The 13661-nt window shown below is 51.9% G+C and overlaps 1 non-coding gene across 1 annotated transcript; it reads left to right on the top strand.

Moving 5' to 3' along the window:
• Positions 1 to 13189: 13189 nt before the first annotated feature.
• On the top strand, positions 13190 to 13345 carry LOC144163432 (U1 spliceosomal RNA). Its single transcript, XR_013320935.1, has one exon. It is a non-coding gene; the product is annotated as a U1 spliceosomal RNA (small nuclear RNA).
• Positions 13346 to 13661: the final 316 nt, after the last annotated feature.

The raw sequence follows: 13661 nt of genomic DNA, 5'->3' as shown, positions 1-13661 counted from the left end.
AAAAGCCCCCTTTCTTCCATAAAAGTCCGGATTAATAATGTTCCCGTGTGTAGCCGAAAGAAAAAAGACTTTACTCCAGGCTGTACTTGCATTCTTTTCACCCTTTTGAGCACATCCTGGCCGGCCGGGTCCTCCACAGCACATAGCTCTGTACAAGGGCACAGGGAAGACATCATCCACAATATCATTGTACAAGGTTTTCCGCTTCACTGTGCTTAAATAATCTTTAGAGAAACGTGCACTCAAAAAGTTCACACCCCCAACTACTACTTTCAAAAATCCAAAAATACCCCCCGACACGTACTCGGTGGTGACAACATAGTCAGGAAGTACCCTGCCCAGCCTCAGTTGACATACTGTTCGAAGAAAGGGGTCTCTTACATCCCTTAAGAAAAGAAATCTGTTGACCAGCTGGCGCACAAATAAATGCGCCAGCCCCAGTCCCCCATCTTTCGCTCTCCTAAACAGGTTGGTGCGGCTGCACCTCTCCCAGGTTGAGTCCCACACAAAAACCGCAAACACCCGATGCAGCTTTCGCACATTCGCACGAGAGCAATGCAGTACCTGCATTACATACCACAATTTACAAATGAAAAACAAGTTGCACACCGTTGCCATAGCAAATGTTGACAAAAAAGCCCCCTTCCACTTATCCGCCTTTGCGCGAATCTCCTGGGTTTGTTCACGCCAATACGGCTCACTGTCCCTATAGAACTGCAAAGGGGCACCGAGGTACTTCACTGGGGTCGTTACCCGGCTGACGTTGGCAAAAGTGCCGGGGGTTGACTGCCATTCGCCGTGCCAAAACCCTAGGCACTTTCCCCAATTGACTGAGCTCCCGGTAACTGCACTAAATAGCTTTGTTATGTCCACTACTCTCATAATACTGAACTTGTCTTCGCAGAGAACAGCAATGTCGTCTGCATATACGCCAAAAGCTTGACTTCTGACTCATGAAGGCGGAACCCCCGAATATCAACATCTTTTAAAACTCGCAAACATAACGTGCCAATGTAAATGCAGAACAATAGCGGACTGAGCGGGCAGCCCTGGCGCACAGAGCGTTGCACGTTAATGCGCGCTCCCAATGTCTTGTTTACAATCAACCGCGTACTGCAATTCCGGTACGCGAGCGCCACCCCCTCCTTGATAACAGAACCAACATTAATATGATCCAGAATACTGAACAACAATTCATGTGACACGCAGTCAAATGCCTTTTCAAGGTCGAGCTGAAGCATAGCGACAGGCACTCGCGTGGCGTCACTACACTCAAGCACGCACCTAGCCTTATGAATGTTAGTGCATATGGGCCGTCCTCGTATGCCGCATGTTTGATGAGGGCCTACTATTTCATGTATCACACCTTGAAGCCTATTGGCGAGAATTTTCATAAATATACTTTATAATCGACATTGGTAACCGAGATAGGTCTATATGCTGTGACTTTCTTAAGTTTTCCTATACTTCTGTTTTTGGAATTAAAACTGTGTGAGCTGATCCACAGGACATTGGCAGAGAGTTCAAATCATAAGCCTCGTTGAAAACCGCCGCTAACAACGGCGCTATTTCACTTTTAAACGCCTTGTAGAATGCCGCACTTAAACCATCTGGGCCGGGAGACTTCCCTGGGTTTAGATTGTCGATTGCTTCTTCTACTTCTTTTGATGTTATTGACTGCTCCAATCGTTCCTTCGTCTCATTGTCGAGCCTCGGCATGTTGTCTAAAAATTATTTCTTAAAGGTTTCACTGTTGACAGGCCGAAAAGAAAAGAGCGTTTGATAATACTCGAAGAAAGCACGTTCGATGTGCTTGTTATCTCCAGATGTTATGCCGTTCCATTCTATTTCGGCTATATGATTTCGCCTAGCATGTGCTTTTTCGAGTCCCAAGGCCCTCTTAGTAGGCCGTTCACCGACTTTCGTTTGGTCAACTCTTGCACGTACGAGTGCTCCGTGATAGCGTTCCTCGTCAATAACCTCCAGTTTTTCTTTAATTTGCCTAATGTCGTCTTTGAACACACCTGGTGCTGAGCTTTCTTGCTCCGTCAGCTTGTTCAATGTTGCTCGTAGCGTCGTTTCCTTCATGTTTTGCTCATACTTTATGCAACTGGCCCGCTCAATAGCTTTAATTTTAATTGCTTGCTTACCGAGCTCCCATATTTCTGAAAACGTATTGTGGCTCCCTTTTAAGTGCGAATGCACTTCTTAAGCGACCCTGAACCTGCGTCCACCGGCGATGTCCGCATAGCATACCCACGTGGGGGATTGGCCAGGAATCTCCTCGTCTTCCTTGGCAACGGGGGGAGATGGGCGCGCGCTGCCTGGCCGCTGACATGGCACATACCCACGTGGGGGATTGGACGGGAATCGTGCGTGAGAAGGGCTAATGCACCCGCTTAAAGGAGTACTGACACGAAATTTCAAAGCTGAGATCCGCTCTAGCAATCAAGTACAACGACAACACAAATAGGTGTCTGTGAATAAATGCATCTTTCTTTCTTTGTAGTTGTGTGTGTGTGTGTGTGATCTCTCTTTCGCAAACATTACCGAACCGCGCAAATTCAACTCGTGCATTCGCACTTTCACATTCTTCCCCTCGGGGAAATGCGGGGAAGTTTTTCTATTTTGCTAAGCTGGTCCTTTATTACTTCGCTGAAATTTTCGTCATAAATAATGGTCGCGTTTAGCTTCCACAACTCCCATGTAAAAGTGTTACGCCGTTTTTTGTACCGTATTCTACATGCTACAAGACAATGATCAGTAAAGGACAGTGGCAAAACCATGTAGTTGCGGCATTTTGGCACCATGTCTAACGATAAGTATATTCTGTCCAGTCGGGCATGGCTTGTGCCTTGAAAGTGAGTGTATTGCACACTTCTTCCACCTTCCATGCATTCCGCTACATCCTCTAACCCGAATTCCGTAATCTGCCAACACAACAACTCAGTGCTCGCATCCTTAAAAGGCCTGCTGCTTACCTTGTCTCGTGCGGCTAATACGCAATTAAAATCTCCTAATAATACTACCTGCCTATCATTACAAAGGTGCTGTCGTACATAGGCGAAAAAGTTGACCCGCTCGTCTTTTGAAGTCGGTGCGTAAATGCACACAATTCGCCACTGGTGACCACCAAAGGAAAAGTCGCAAACCACCAGTCTTCCTGACACACACGACGTTACGGTTTGGACGATCAAACCCGGCACCTTTCGCAAAAAGAAGCACGCACCCCGCCGAAGTACCGACTGCATGGCTAACACACGCGTAGTACCTCGACGTGAAACGCTGCACCATGCTCTCAGTCTCTTCCTCCCCGTGAACTTTAGTTTCCTGAACTGCCAACGCATCAACGTCACGTTCCGTTAGCAATCGGTGCACTTGGCTTTGTTTCCTTTTCCCCGACAAACCCCTGACGTTGAGTGTAGCTACGTTCAGTGTGGGTTCCTCAGACATTTTAAATCACATAGAGGACGAGAGCATGGCGCTTACATTTCGCGTCTATCGCCCGGCTAGGCGCTCCCGCCCGCCACGGCGCTGTCCCCTGCGTTCCGCGTCTGGGGTGGCGTTTCCGATGGGCGCCGCTCAGGAGGCCGGCTCCTCGGCGTCGACCGCCGCGTCTGCGTTGCTTTCACTGGTGGCTCTCCGATGTTGGCGTCCCCAGCTGCGTTGTCTTCTAAATGCAGAGCATTTCAGTAACTCACGATGTCACCCGCGTTGGCGTCCGTAGTCCGCGTCCGCATCGCTCCCCCTACACTATATAAAAAAATAATACTTGCCGGCGCCAGGTTTCGATCCTACGACTCTTCGGGCGGAACGCAAGGTGCACGGTACTCTACCAACTGAGCCACAAAGCCGACACAGAACGGAAGGTTACGAACGTGCCTTATATCCTTGACTCATTCAACCGTCCGTCAGAGGTGCGCCGTCTCCCCCGCGTCCTCCTCGCCTTCTCTCCGCTCGCAACGCCCTCTCTCGCCGCGTTCGGTTCGGGCGCACAACAGGTGGGGACGTGCGCAACACCCTCTCTCGCCGCGTTAGGTTCGCGCGCAAGAACAGGTGGGGCGCTCGCATCGCGCTCTCTCGCCGCGGTCGGTTCGCGCTTAAACCACATATGTCGTTCGCGCGCGCTTCGGTCGCTAACATCTGTGGCGTGATCGTGACGCCAGCATCACGCGTTCGCGTGGTGGCGATTTCGGCGCTATAACACTCTCTCGCGAGGGGCATTGGATTGGATTCGATTGGATTGGCTTGGATTGGCTTGGATTTGGATTGGATTTGATTAAAGTGGATTGTGTTGGATTGTGTTGCATCATAGCCGCGCCACGTTACGTCATAGCCGCGGCAGGGGGTTCACGGCACGTTTCACCATCGACTTCATCGACAATGTCTACGCTGGAAGGCAACAATTACAACAACAACAACCAATACGTAATCCATACGACTTGCAGGCGCGCCCCCCGCAGAAATGCTCTGCATTTGATCGTGCCCCTCGCGAGGGGGATGTTTTTCGCCGTTGCGCGACAAATGAAATGCAATGAAATGAAACACGCGCAGACACGCACGCACGCACACACACGCACACACGCACGCACGCACACACGCACACGTACGCACATACTGAAATTTTTCCTTCTTCCGACTCGACGTGTGGGCGTTTGGCGGACCCCGTCGCAGTCTCAGTTCTGTTGGTTTCCATTGCTTCTGTTTGTCTTTCCAACGATGCTCCCGCGGCCTCGGCTTCAGAGCGATTTTCGGCGCTTTTTTCGAAGGTCTTTGTCATGGTTACCGCGTCTGCTGGAGTGACCTCGTCATTTTCCCCCTCCTGGCTGAGTCCTACTTCTTTTGGTGTGCTGGGGCTAGCTTCCACGGGATCGCTACCACCAGCTCCTTGAGCAGCTTCCTCGGCTTCCGTTACGTCCATAAGGTGCTCCTTCGATGTCCGCGGGCCCCGTCACCGACGCGTATGAACGCACACACTGCGCCTCGACATGCCCGAAACGCCGGCACTTGGCACACCGAGGCACTTTACACTCACGCCGCACATGGCCTTGGCCGTTGCAGCGAAGACACTGTATGGGCCGGCCAGGTGCCACCACAAGAGCGAGCTCCCCAGCCACCCTTATCTGGTGCGGGAGCTCCTCCAACTTGACGCCCTTCTTCAGCTTCAACAGCACTGACCTAGTCGTGGACCCTTTGTCAGCGACGCCTTGGACGCGCCAGCGTTCCCTATTCACCTCAGTCACTTTGCCATACGGCGCGAACGCTGCTCGGATGTCTTCGTCGGCGACGCCGTGCAACAGCCAGTGCAGCTTGAGTCTGACCTGATGGTCTTGCGGGTCGATTACGAGGTACCGCCGGCCCTTGACTTGAAACTCGTTGACAGCCAACATCTTCTTCGTCGCCTCGGCACTGTTGAAAGTTATCGCCCACACATGGTTGATTTGGTAGGCCCCCAAGGCGACAACCTCGGAGAGTAAACCAGTCCGTGTGAGAGCGTCCCTGAAATCCTCGACCTTGAACGGTCTAGCCTTCACGTCGCCGTGCAAAAACAACGTATTCAGAACGATGCGTCCGGTGGGCAGTTGTGGCAGTATTACCTGATAATCTTCGCTGTCGCTTCCGTTAGGCCTGTTTCCGCCATTACCGCTCCGCTGGAGCTCATGATTCTCACGACCGAACGCTAGCGTGACCGGAAGTAGAATGTTGTGCCACGGTGGAGGGGTAGCGCTCGCAGCGTTAACTAGGCAGTTCGACCGCTTTTTCTTTAATACATGGGCCCCATGGGCCCAGTGGGGTGTTTGAACCACTCTATCTTCTAGTTCACTCCACTATAACAAATTAAGAACGCATTTCACGGGCTACCAGTCATGTCCCGGATGGTTTGGTGGTACGTACTGTACGTTCACAGTAAATTTGAGTGTAGTTGGCATGAAACATATAAAGGACTGTGTGGAAAGCCGACAAACGTGCAGCAGCGTTCAATAGATTTGGCGCACACGTGTGGACGTCACCCGCGTCCGAAATGTTACAGGCACATACGCTTGCAGCTGTGAAGTCTTACAAAAACCGGTTTTTCTACCATTATGAGGGCGACGCGACGCCGCGCCCTCTCATCTTCAGTTGCAAACGATCGCAGGAATCTCAACCAGAGTTTTTTGCAATTATTTTTCTGTATCTTCTTAAAATTTGGCTACCCACGTGGTAGGGCAAACGGTAAGATAAACTAAAAGTTACTGAGTAATTTGTTTTTTTGGTTTGTACAAGTGTAGCAATTATTGTAATATTGCAACAATATTTTGATGTGCTGGCCTTAGGACACCGGTACCACACGTCATCTTGCCCTGGGTGGGGTACCGAAGCGTGACGCTCGTCTGGCATACTTACCTGGTGCCGGGGTTACCCTGATGAACTAGGTTTTGAGGGTTTTTCGTTCGAACGCAGGTTGCGCAGGTCCCGTCATGCCTCCCGCGGACAACGCGGGCGGTCAACCACCTGGGCGGCCACCGCCTGGAGCGAAGACGCCGTCGTCGTTCCAGCCAACCAAAGACCTTGTCTTCAACGTCACCGTGCCTGCGGATGCATCCACGGTCTCCGTCATCGATGCTGTGGCTGACGTCGTCGGCCTCCCCAACGTGTACATGGTGCAGCACCTCGGAGGAGCAAGATTCCAGTGCACGCTATATACGTCCGCCGCCATGGAGCAACTACTGCGACACGGTGGCCTGTCTGTTTGCGGCAAAGAAGTCGCCACTGAAGTCCTAGTGCCGCGCCTCACACGCGTGGCTTGCCTATCCCTGCCAGGGTACGTCGTCGACGAGCACCTCATCCGGGCGCTAGCACCCTACGGCAAAGTCGTCAGTACCGAGCGCCCAACCACCGTCGACCGTCCTTCGGTCCGAAATGGCCACCGAGTCGTTCACATTGAAATGAAACCCGAAAAGCCTGTGCCGAATTTTAAGTGCGAATGCACTTCTTAAGCGACCCTGAACCTGCGTCCACCGGCGATGTCCGCATAGCATACCCACGTGGGGGATTGGCCAGGAATCTCCTCGTCTCCCTTGGCAACGGGGGGAGATGGGCGCGCGCTGCCTGGCCGCTGACATGGCACATACCCACGTGGGGGATTGGCCAGGAATCGGGCGTGAGAAGGGCTAATGCACCCGCTTAAAGGAGTACTGACACGAAATTTCAAAGCTCAGATCCGCTCTAGCAATCAAGTACAACGACAACACAAATAGGTGTCTGTGAATAAATGCATCTTTCTTTCTTTGTAGTTGTGTGTGTGTGTGTGTGTGATCTCTCTTTCGCAAACATTACCGAACCGCGCAAATTCAACTCGTGCATTCGCACTTTCACATTCTTCCCCTCGGGGAAATGCGGGAAATTTTTATTCGTGTCCTGGAGCACCGTGTAATTTGCGACTACCCCGGAGTACTTCGTGTGTGCAGCCGCTGCAAGAAAGCGGGACACTACAGGAAGGACTGCAAGGAAGACTTCTGCGGCCGGTGCTCGACTTTCGGGCACACTACGGAAAGCTGCACGGCAAGATGTAGGCGGTGCCGCGGCGACCACGCCACGGCTGACTGCATCAAGCCACGAAGAGAATTCGCTGACGTCTTGGCAGGACGCGAACGGTGGGAGCAAAGCGTTGCCATGGAGGAGGACAGCGGAAACCAGGAACCGCCCCCTTCAACGCCCCCCTCAAGCACCACACCAGCGGAGGAATCTGCGGCGCCGTCTCAGAGCGAGACCAGCCGAGACGACTCCGAGGTAAGGGAACTGCCCCCATCGCCAGCGACTGACACGCTGCAGACACCTGCCACGGAAATGGAAGTTAGGACCAACGAGGACAGCTCATGCGGCTCCCCGCAGCCCCTCGTCATCGATGAAGATGAATTTCCGATGGAAACGGAACAAGAGGACGGGCAGCTCCACGACTCTAAAGCTAACGCCAGTAGAGAAGAAAGCTGCCCGGATTCGGACTGCTCTGTGACAAGCGGCGACGTGAAAGCAGCGCGCGACGAACTTCGACGCACCAAGCACCGAGCCAAAAGACAAAAAAAAGAAGAAACGGACCCAAGCACGAGCGATGACGAAGTCAAGTAAGATAAAGGCGTCGCCTGCTACTCTCTTACTTATGCTACTGAGACTAGGGACGCTTAATGTTAGAAGCTTCAAAGACGAAAACAAACAACGCGACGTCATACACTTCGCTCGCATGCACAATGTAGACATTTTATTATAACAGGAAACAAACCTCTCCAGAGCAGCAGAAGTGCATGAGCTGAAAAGGAAGTTTAGCGTGGGCTGTTTCTTTAGCCTCGCGACGCGACAGTTTTGCGGCGCCGGCATCCTAATTCTTAAAAAAGATCTGCTTCACAAACACTTCTTTCATCAAGACTATTGCGGCAGGATCTTAACCTTAGACTTAAAAGTTAAAGGCACAAACATACGGATAGCCAATATCTATGCCCCTGTAAAAGAGAGCGAGCAAAACCAGTTTTTTGAAACCCTCAACGCATACTTAACACACAGCATGCCAATAATTCTAGGGGGGGATTTTAAAGGAGCCATGAAGAGAAAATGCAAGTTGGTTTTATTCGAAAGATTTCGTGTTTTATAGTGCCCCCAGCTCTTGTCCGGATACAAACGGTGCTTTATTCACTGAGAAATTAAACAATTTAGGTTAAAATTTTGATTTTCCCGCTCAATCGTGCGTTTTCGTGGTCCCAAGTGACATCACGGGAACCCACCGCTCTGCAGCCTAGAATACCTTCATTCACGCATCCGCCGTACAGGGTAGAGACACGTAACGCTGGCGCCGCCATGTTCGGTTGCTCGCTCGCCGCCGAAGCAAGTCATTGTGTCAAAACCGCGCTAAAATTATCGCCGCAACGCGGTTTACTGAAGAAGTTTGAATCATATTGTCTGTTTCGCGTTGCTAGGTCTCGTGGGAAACGAAAAGAATAACGCGTTGAGCCCGTTGGCCCAATTGCGGCGGCACGGGACCGTTCAAAGGTTGTCTCCACCCTGTACAGCGGTGTTGGTTTGTTCCCGCGTTTCTTTACGTTCCGTAACCTAGATGGCGCCACCATACCGTGGCAAGCATTTGGTTGGTTTTTGCCCGCATTTAAACCTGGCTTGTTTTTGTTCTGGGAGAAAATATTCGTTCCCTGAAACAGTGCTCGCTCGACAAATGGGGTCACGTAAGACACCGTTGCTTGCGTCAATCGGCCAGTGTCGTCTGAGACAACCCCAAGCCCCGTAGTGCTGTGCAGCTAAACCAAAGCATGCTGTGCGCAGTACGAACAGCAGAACGCATCAGTACTTCTATGTTTACATGTGCTTTCGTAACTTCCACTGTTTGTCCCATCATTCTTATTGCTTTGTAAAGAATGTGCCCTAAATTTAAGCGCAAATCGCTCGTTCGTCTAGTTTGTAAGCTCTACCTAATTTGCGTCTGCTTCTGCCAGCCTCCGCCAGTCGCAGAGCTTAGCCCATGTGACATCACAGGTTCTGTTGCGGGAAATGAGCTGGTGGGTCGCATGACCATTCCCGTTTTTCCTAATTATGTAGCTTATTTGAGCGAAGTTTACGTTAAAAGTGGTGTCAGTATGGTTCTAACGAGACAATCTTTTGAATGAACCAAACTTGTGTTTTCTGTTCATGGCTCCTTTAACAATGTGCTCAACTTCGACCGAGACGCAAGAAGTCCGAAACGCGCGACCAGAGCGATGTGGCATACAAGAGAGTTTGCGGAAACTGATAAGCAACTACGACATGACGGACGTGTGGGTTAAACTGCACGGCCAAGCGTACGGCCCCACGTGGGAAAGGGGTCAGACTAGCTCCCGCATTGACAGAATTTACGTTACACCCGACATAGCAGATATGGTAACTTCCGCGTCCATCGAAAATCCTAGACCAAATGCTCAACCTTTATCAGATCACCGGTGCTTAAAAGTGGAACTAGTAATTCCCCAACAGGATGTCGTAGATCGACCTTGGCGTTTGTCTACAAGCCTGTTAGTCGACGAGGAAACTAAAAAGAAAGTGGGTGATTTCCTTCATTTTGAACGACAGGAAACGGAACCAACGCTGAGCGCTTGGATAATGATAAAAAAGCGCTTAAAGCAAATCTTCCAAGAATGCGGCCGCCGCGTTGCACGCGAGCACACCACACAGATAAACGCCATGGCGATGAAAATACGCATCCTCGATCGCGCACCGCAGAAAACCGCGCTCGTAAAAAACGAGTTAGAAATCTTGAGACAAAAGCACACCCAACTCATGAAAGAAACGTCACTTGACTCGAGACTTAAGGCCTATAAGATAAGCGCCACGGGAGGCCCCAACGCGTATGAATTCCTTCACCAGCGTCCAAGAACCCGAATCGGCAGCGCGGCAGACAACCACATTAGCTCTTTCACAGATTACTATCGTGAATTGTTCACTCGGGCAAGCAGCCATGAGCGAGCGCGGAGCGTGCGCGATCTGTTGCGCGACGTACCCAGTGTTGACCCGGAGCTGTATGAAAAGTTAGAGGCACCGCCGAGCGCAGCCGAATTGGACTCCCTAGCCGAAATATGTACAGTCATCTAAGCGCCACTCGCGACCTGATAAGTTACGTGAAGAAACGCAATGCAGCCGGATACATTGTATCCTTGGACCAGAAGAAAGCCTATGATAGGGTTGAACACGAATATCTGTTCACCTTTCTCAGAGAATACCAATTCCCAGACACACTGATAGCAACGCTTCGAATAGCCTACGCCGGAAATGTGGCCAGAGTCTGCATGGCCAACATGCTAGGAGAACCCATACAACTAAAGCGAGGCATCCGGCAAGGGTGTCCTCTGGCGCCAATCCTTTTCATTATAGCCATCGATCCATACCTAAGAGCTATACAACAGGATAAACTCTTTCGAGGCATTCCTCTCCCGGGCAGCTGCTGCCTGAAAGTACTCGCGTACGCAGATGACGTAACCCTATACGCACGGGACGAAGTTGATGTCAAAGAAGGCTTGGAATGTTTCCAAAGCTACGCGAGACTCTCAGAAGCAGAATTAAACATTGAAAAATCCAACACGATGGCACTAGGCTCTTTCCGGCAAAGGCCACCAGTACTAGGTCTCCCACTTAAAGACAACGTAAAAATACTGGGCATTACCTTCAATGAACGCGGGGCAGCACCGAATAACTGGGACATTGTAAAAAACAAAATTGACAATGCCATAAAACAAACACCGGCGTCTAACATGTACATGCTTGAGCGTGTGTACGTAGTAAAAGCGGCACTTTGTGCGAAAGCGTGGCACTTGTCACGCATACAGCTACCTTCCCCCAAACAAGTCAGGCAAATACATAAAACTCTCTTCCGTTTCATTTGGTCAAGCCCTACGGAACGCGTTCCTAGGGACCAGCTATTCAACACCACGAGCACAGGAGGACTGTCAGTGCCGAACCTGAACATCGTCAGCCGTCAGCTTGCCCTGAAGACAGCACTCCACACTTTAGAAGTCGACGACGAACCAGCCGCCACACTACTACGGTACTGGCTGGGTCCTCTCGGGAGGCACTTGGAAGACAAACACTGCAATCTTAAAATTAAGAGCGAGAGCCCAGGCCGACACCAAGCCGCCGTTGTAACATACCTAAAACAAGCCAGGCAGCACCTGCAAGACGCAGACCTCCGCGAGCTGTCTCCAAGTGAGGCGTCAGAGAAACTCCCTACAACACCGTTCGGCGTCATACGCCCACCGTCGGCTCAACTTCGACCCGAAAAGCGGTGGGGGAGAGCGTGCCCACCTTTGTTACCAGCGAACCTGAAGGAGCTCCGGTGGAAGGTGGAAGCAGGTGCCATGGCAACCCGAGAGCGGCTAGCCAAGTGGCGCATCACGCGCGACTGGTGGTGCACCTTCTGCGGGCAACCTGAGACATCGGAGCACGTCTTCACTCAGTGCAGAGTTGCCAAGGCCTTCTGGAGACGGATGTCGTGGACCACGAACCTGCACCTGCCGCTGAGCTCCAAGTACGACCAAGAGGCGCACGAGCGCGTGGGAAACTACGCCTCCTGTACACGGCGCTGGGACGGCAAGAGCTCTGGCAAAACAGGTGCTTCGTCGACTCCTTCCGCGGAAAGCGCGCACCACTCTTGCAAATGGTGAGCAATGTGAGTGCCAAGGCTAAACTTTTAGATGCAGAGCATCTGATTCACTCGCCTTGGCCCTCCGGCGTCGTCGTCGTTGTCGTCGGCGTTGTCCACCCCTCCCCCATTCTCCTCGCCGCGCCAGCTGCGCCCTCCGCCGCTCACCCCCTCTCCTCTCCGATAGCGAACACCCTCTCGCGAGGGGCATTGGATTGGATTCGATTGGATTGGATCGGATTGGCTTGGCTTGGATTGGATTGGATTTGGATTGGATTGGATTAAAGTGGATTGTGTTGGATTGTGTTGCGTCATAGCCGCGGCACGTTGCGTCATAGCCGCGGCAGACGCGCTGGGGCCGGCGCATGTGCAGTACTCTCTCTTCCGCGGTTTCCTCTCCTTCGGGCGCGCTGCGCTTATAACCGGTGTGCCGTTCTCCGGCGAAGCAACATCCACGCTTGGCTCAAACACCTAGAGTCCACGCCGCTTTAGAAGTACGCCAACGTCGTCATCGACTGGGACCGGCTTACGCAGTCCCCTCAACGTTATGCGCGCTATAAAACGCGGTCCCTTCGCCGCTCCGCCTATGCGTCGCATCTACACAGGGGTTCCCGCGAGGGGAGGTGGGAGTTTTTTCCTTGAAACCCAGCTTGAACTCACGGACAAGGAATCCTTCGAGGAGTCGTGGCGCTTCCCCGGTGTCGTGTGGGTGCGAGGAACGCATCTTGTTGTGCGCGGCATGCGTGTCGGCGATTAACCGTGAACAAATGTGCGCGACGAACCGTGAATGTGTTATGCATGTGCGCGAGGAACAAACAACACTGTGGAATGGTGCTCGTGCGTGTGTGAAAGACACAATGTGCCTCTGGGGGATGGGACGCTTTAGTGTAGCCAAAGTATAGGCTGTCACGCGAATTCCCCCTGGATGTATCGCTGTAAATAGTCATTTCATGTAGCGGGGGCAGTACAGCCCTCTCGGTGCAACATGGACGCTTAAAGAGGTGCTAATATCACCCGCTCGGTCCCATAGTCATCAACCATCATGTACATATGTCATGAATAAATATTTCTGAAAGGAGCCTCTAGGGAGAGACGCGAGCATTGCACTGCGCTTGTGTTGACCCCTGCCACTACCCCAAACTGGGGCAGATGGGGCATGCAATTTTTGGTAGTGGGGGACTGCGTTCGCGCTATCCCCCTTCCCACCCTTCCTATGAAATCTAAAATCAGACCATTGCACACCTCTGCATTGCGGGATCCTTTTGAACCCGCTCCACAGAACGTAGCGGTTGAAGTTCATACAAGTCCGGGTGTACCCAAGAGTCGCGCTTGAACTTTTTAAGCCGAAAAGCTAGATAAATAAGACGTCATCATCCGCCCGTCAACCGCATAAGGCGGCCAAGGCTCCGCTCACCACACCGAGCTGGGGCGTATGTTTCGGAGGGGAAAATTGGTCTTAGTGTGCTTACATACAAGTGGCCATGTTTTTGGAACTCAACCTGGACAGGACTATAAA

The sequence above is a fragment of the Haemaphysalis longicornis genome, unplaced genomic scaffold, assembly GCF_048455015.1.
Source record: "Haemaphysalis longicornis isolate Haplotype H1 unplaced genomic scaffold, Haemaphysalis longicornis Haplotype H1 scaffold_12, whole genome shotgun sequence".
NCBI lineage: Eukaryota > Metazoa > Arthropoda > Arachnida > Ixodida > Ixodidae > Haemaphysalis > Haemaphysalis longicornis.
Note: the sequence above shows the minus strand (reverse complement) of the source record. Positions and strands in the feature narration are given on the sequence as shown.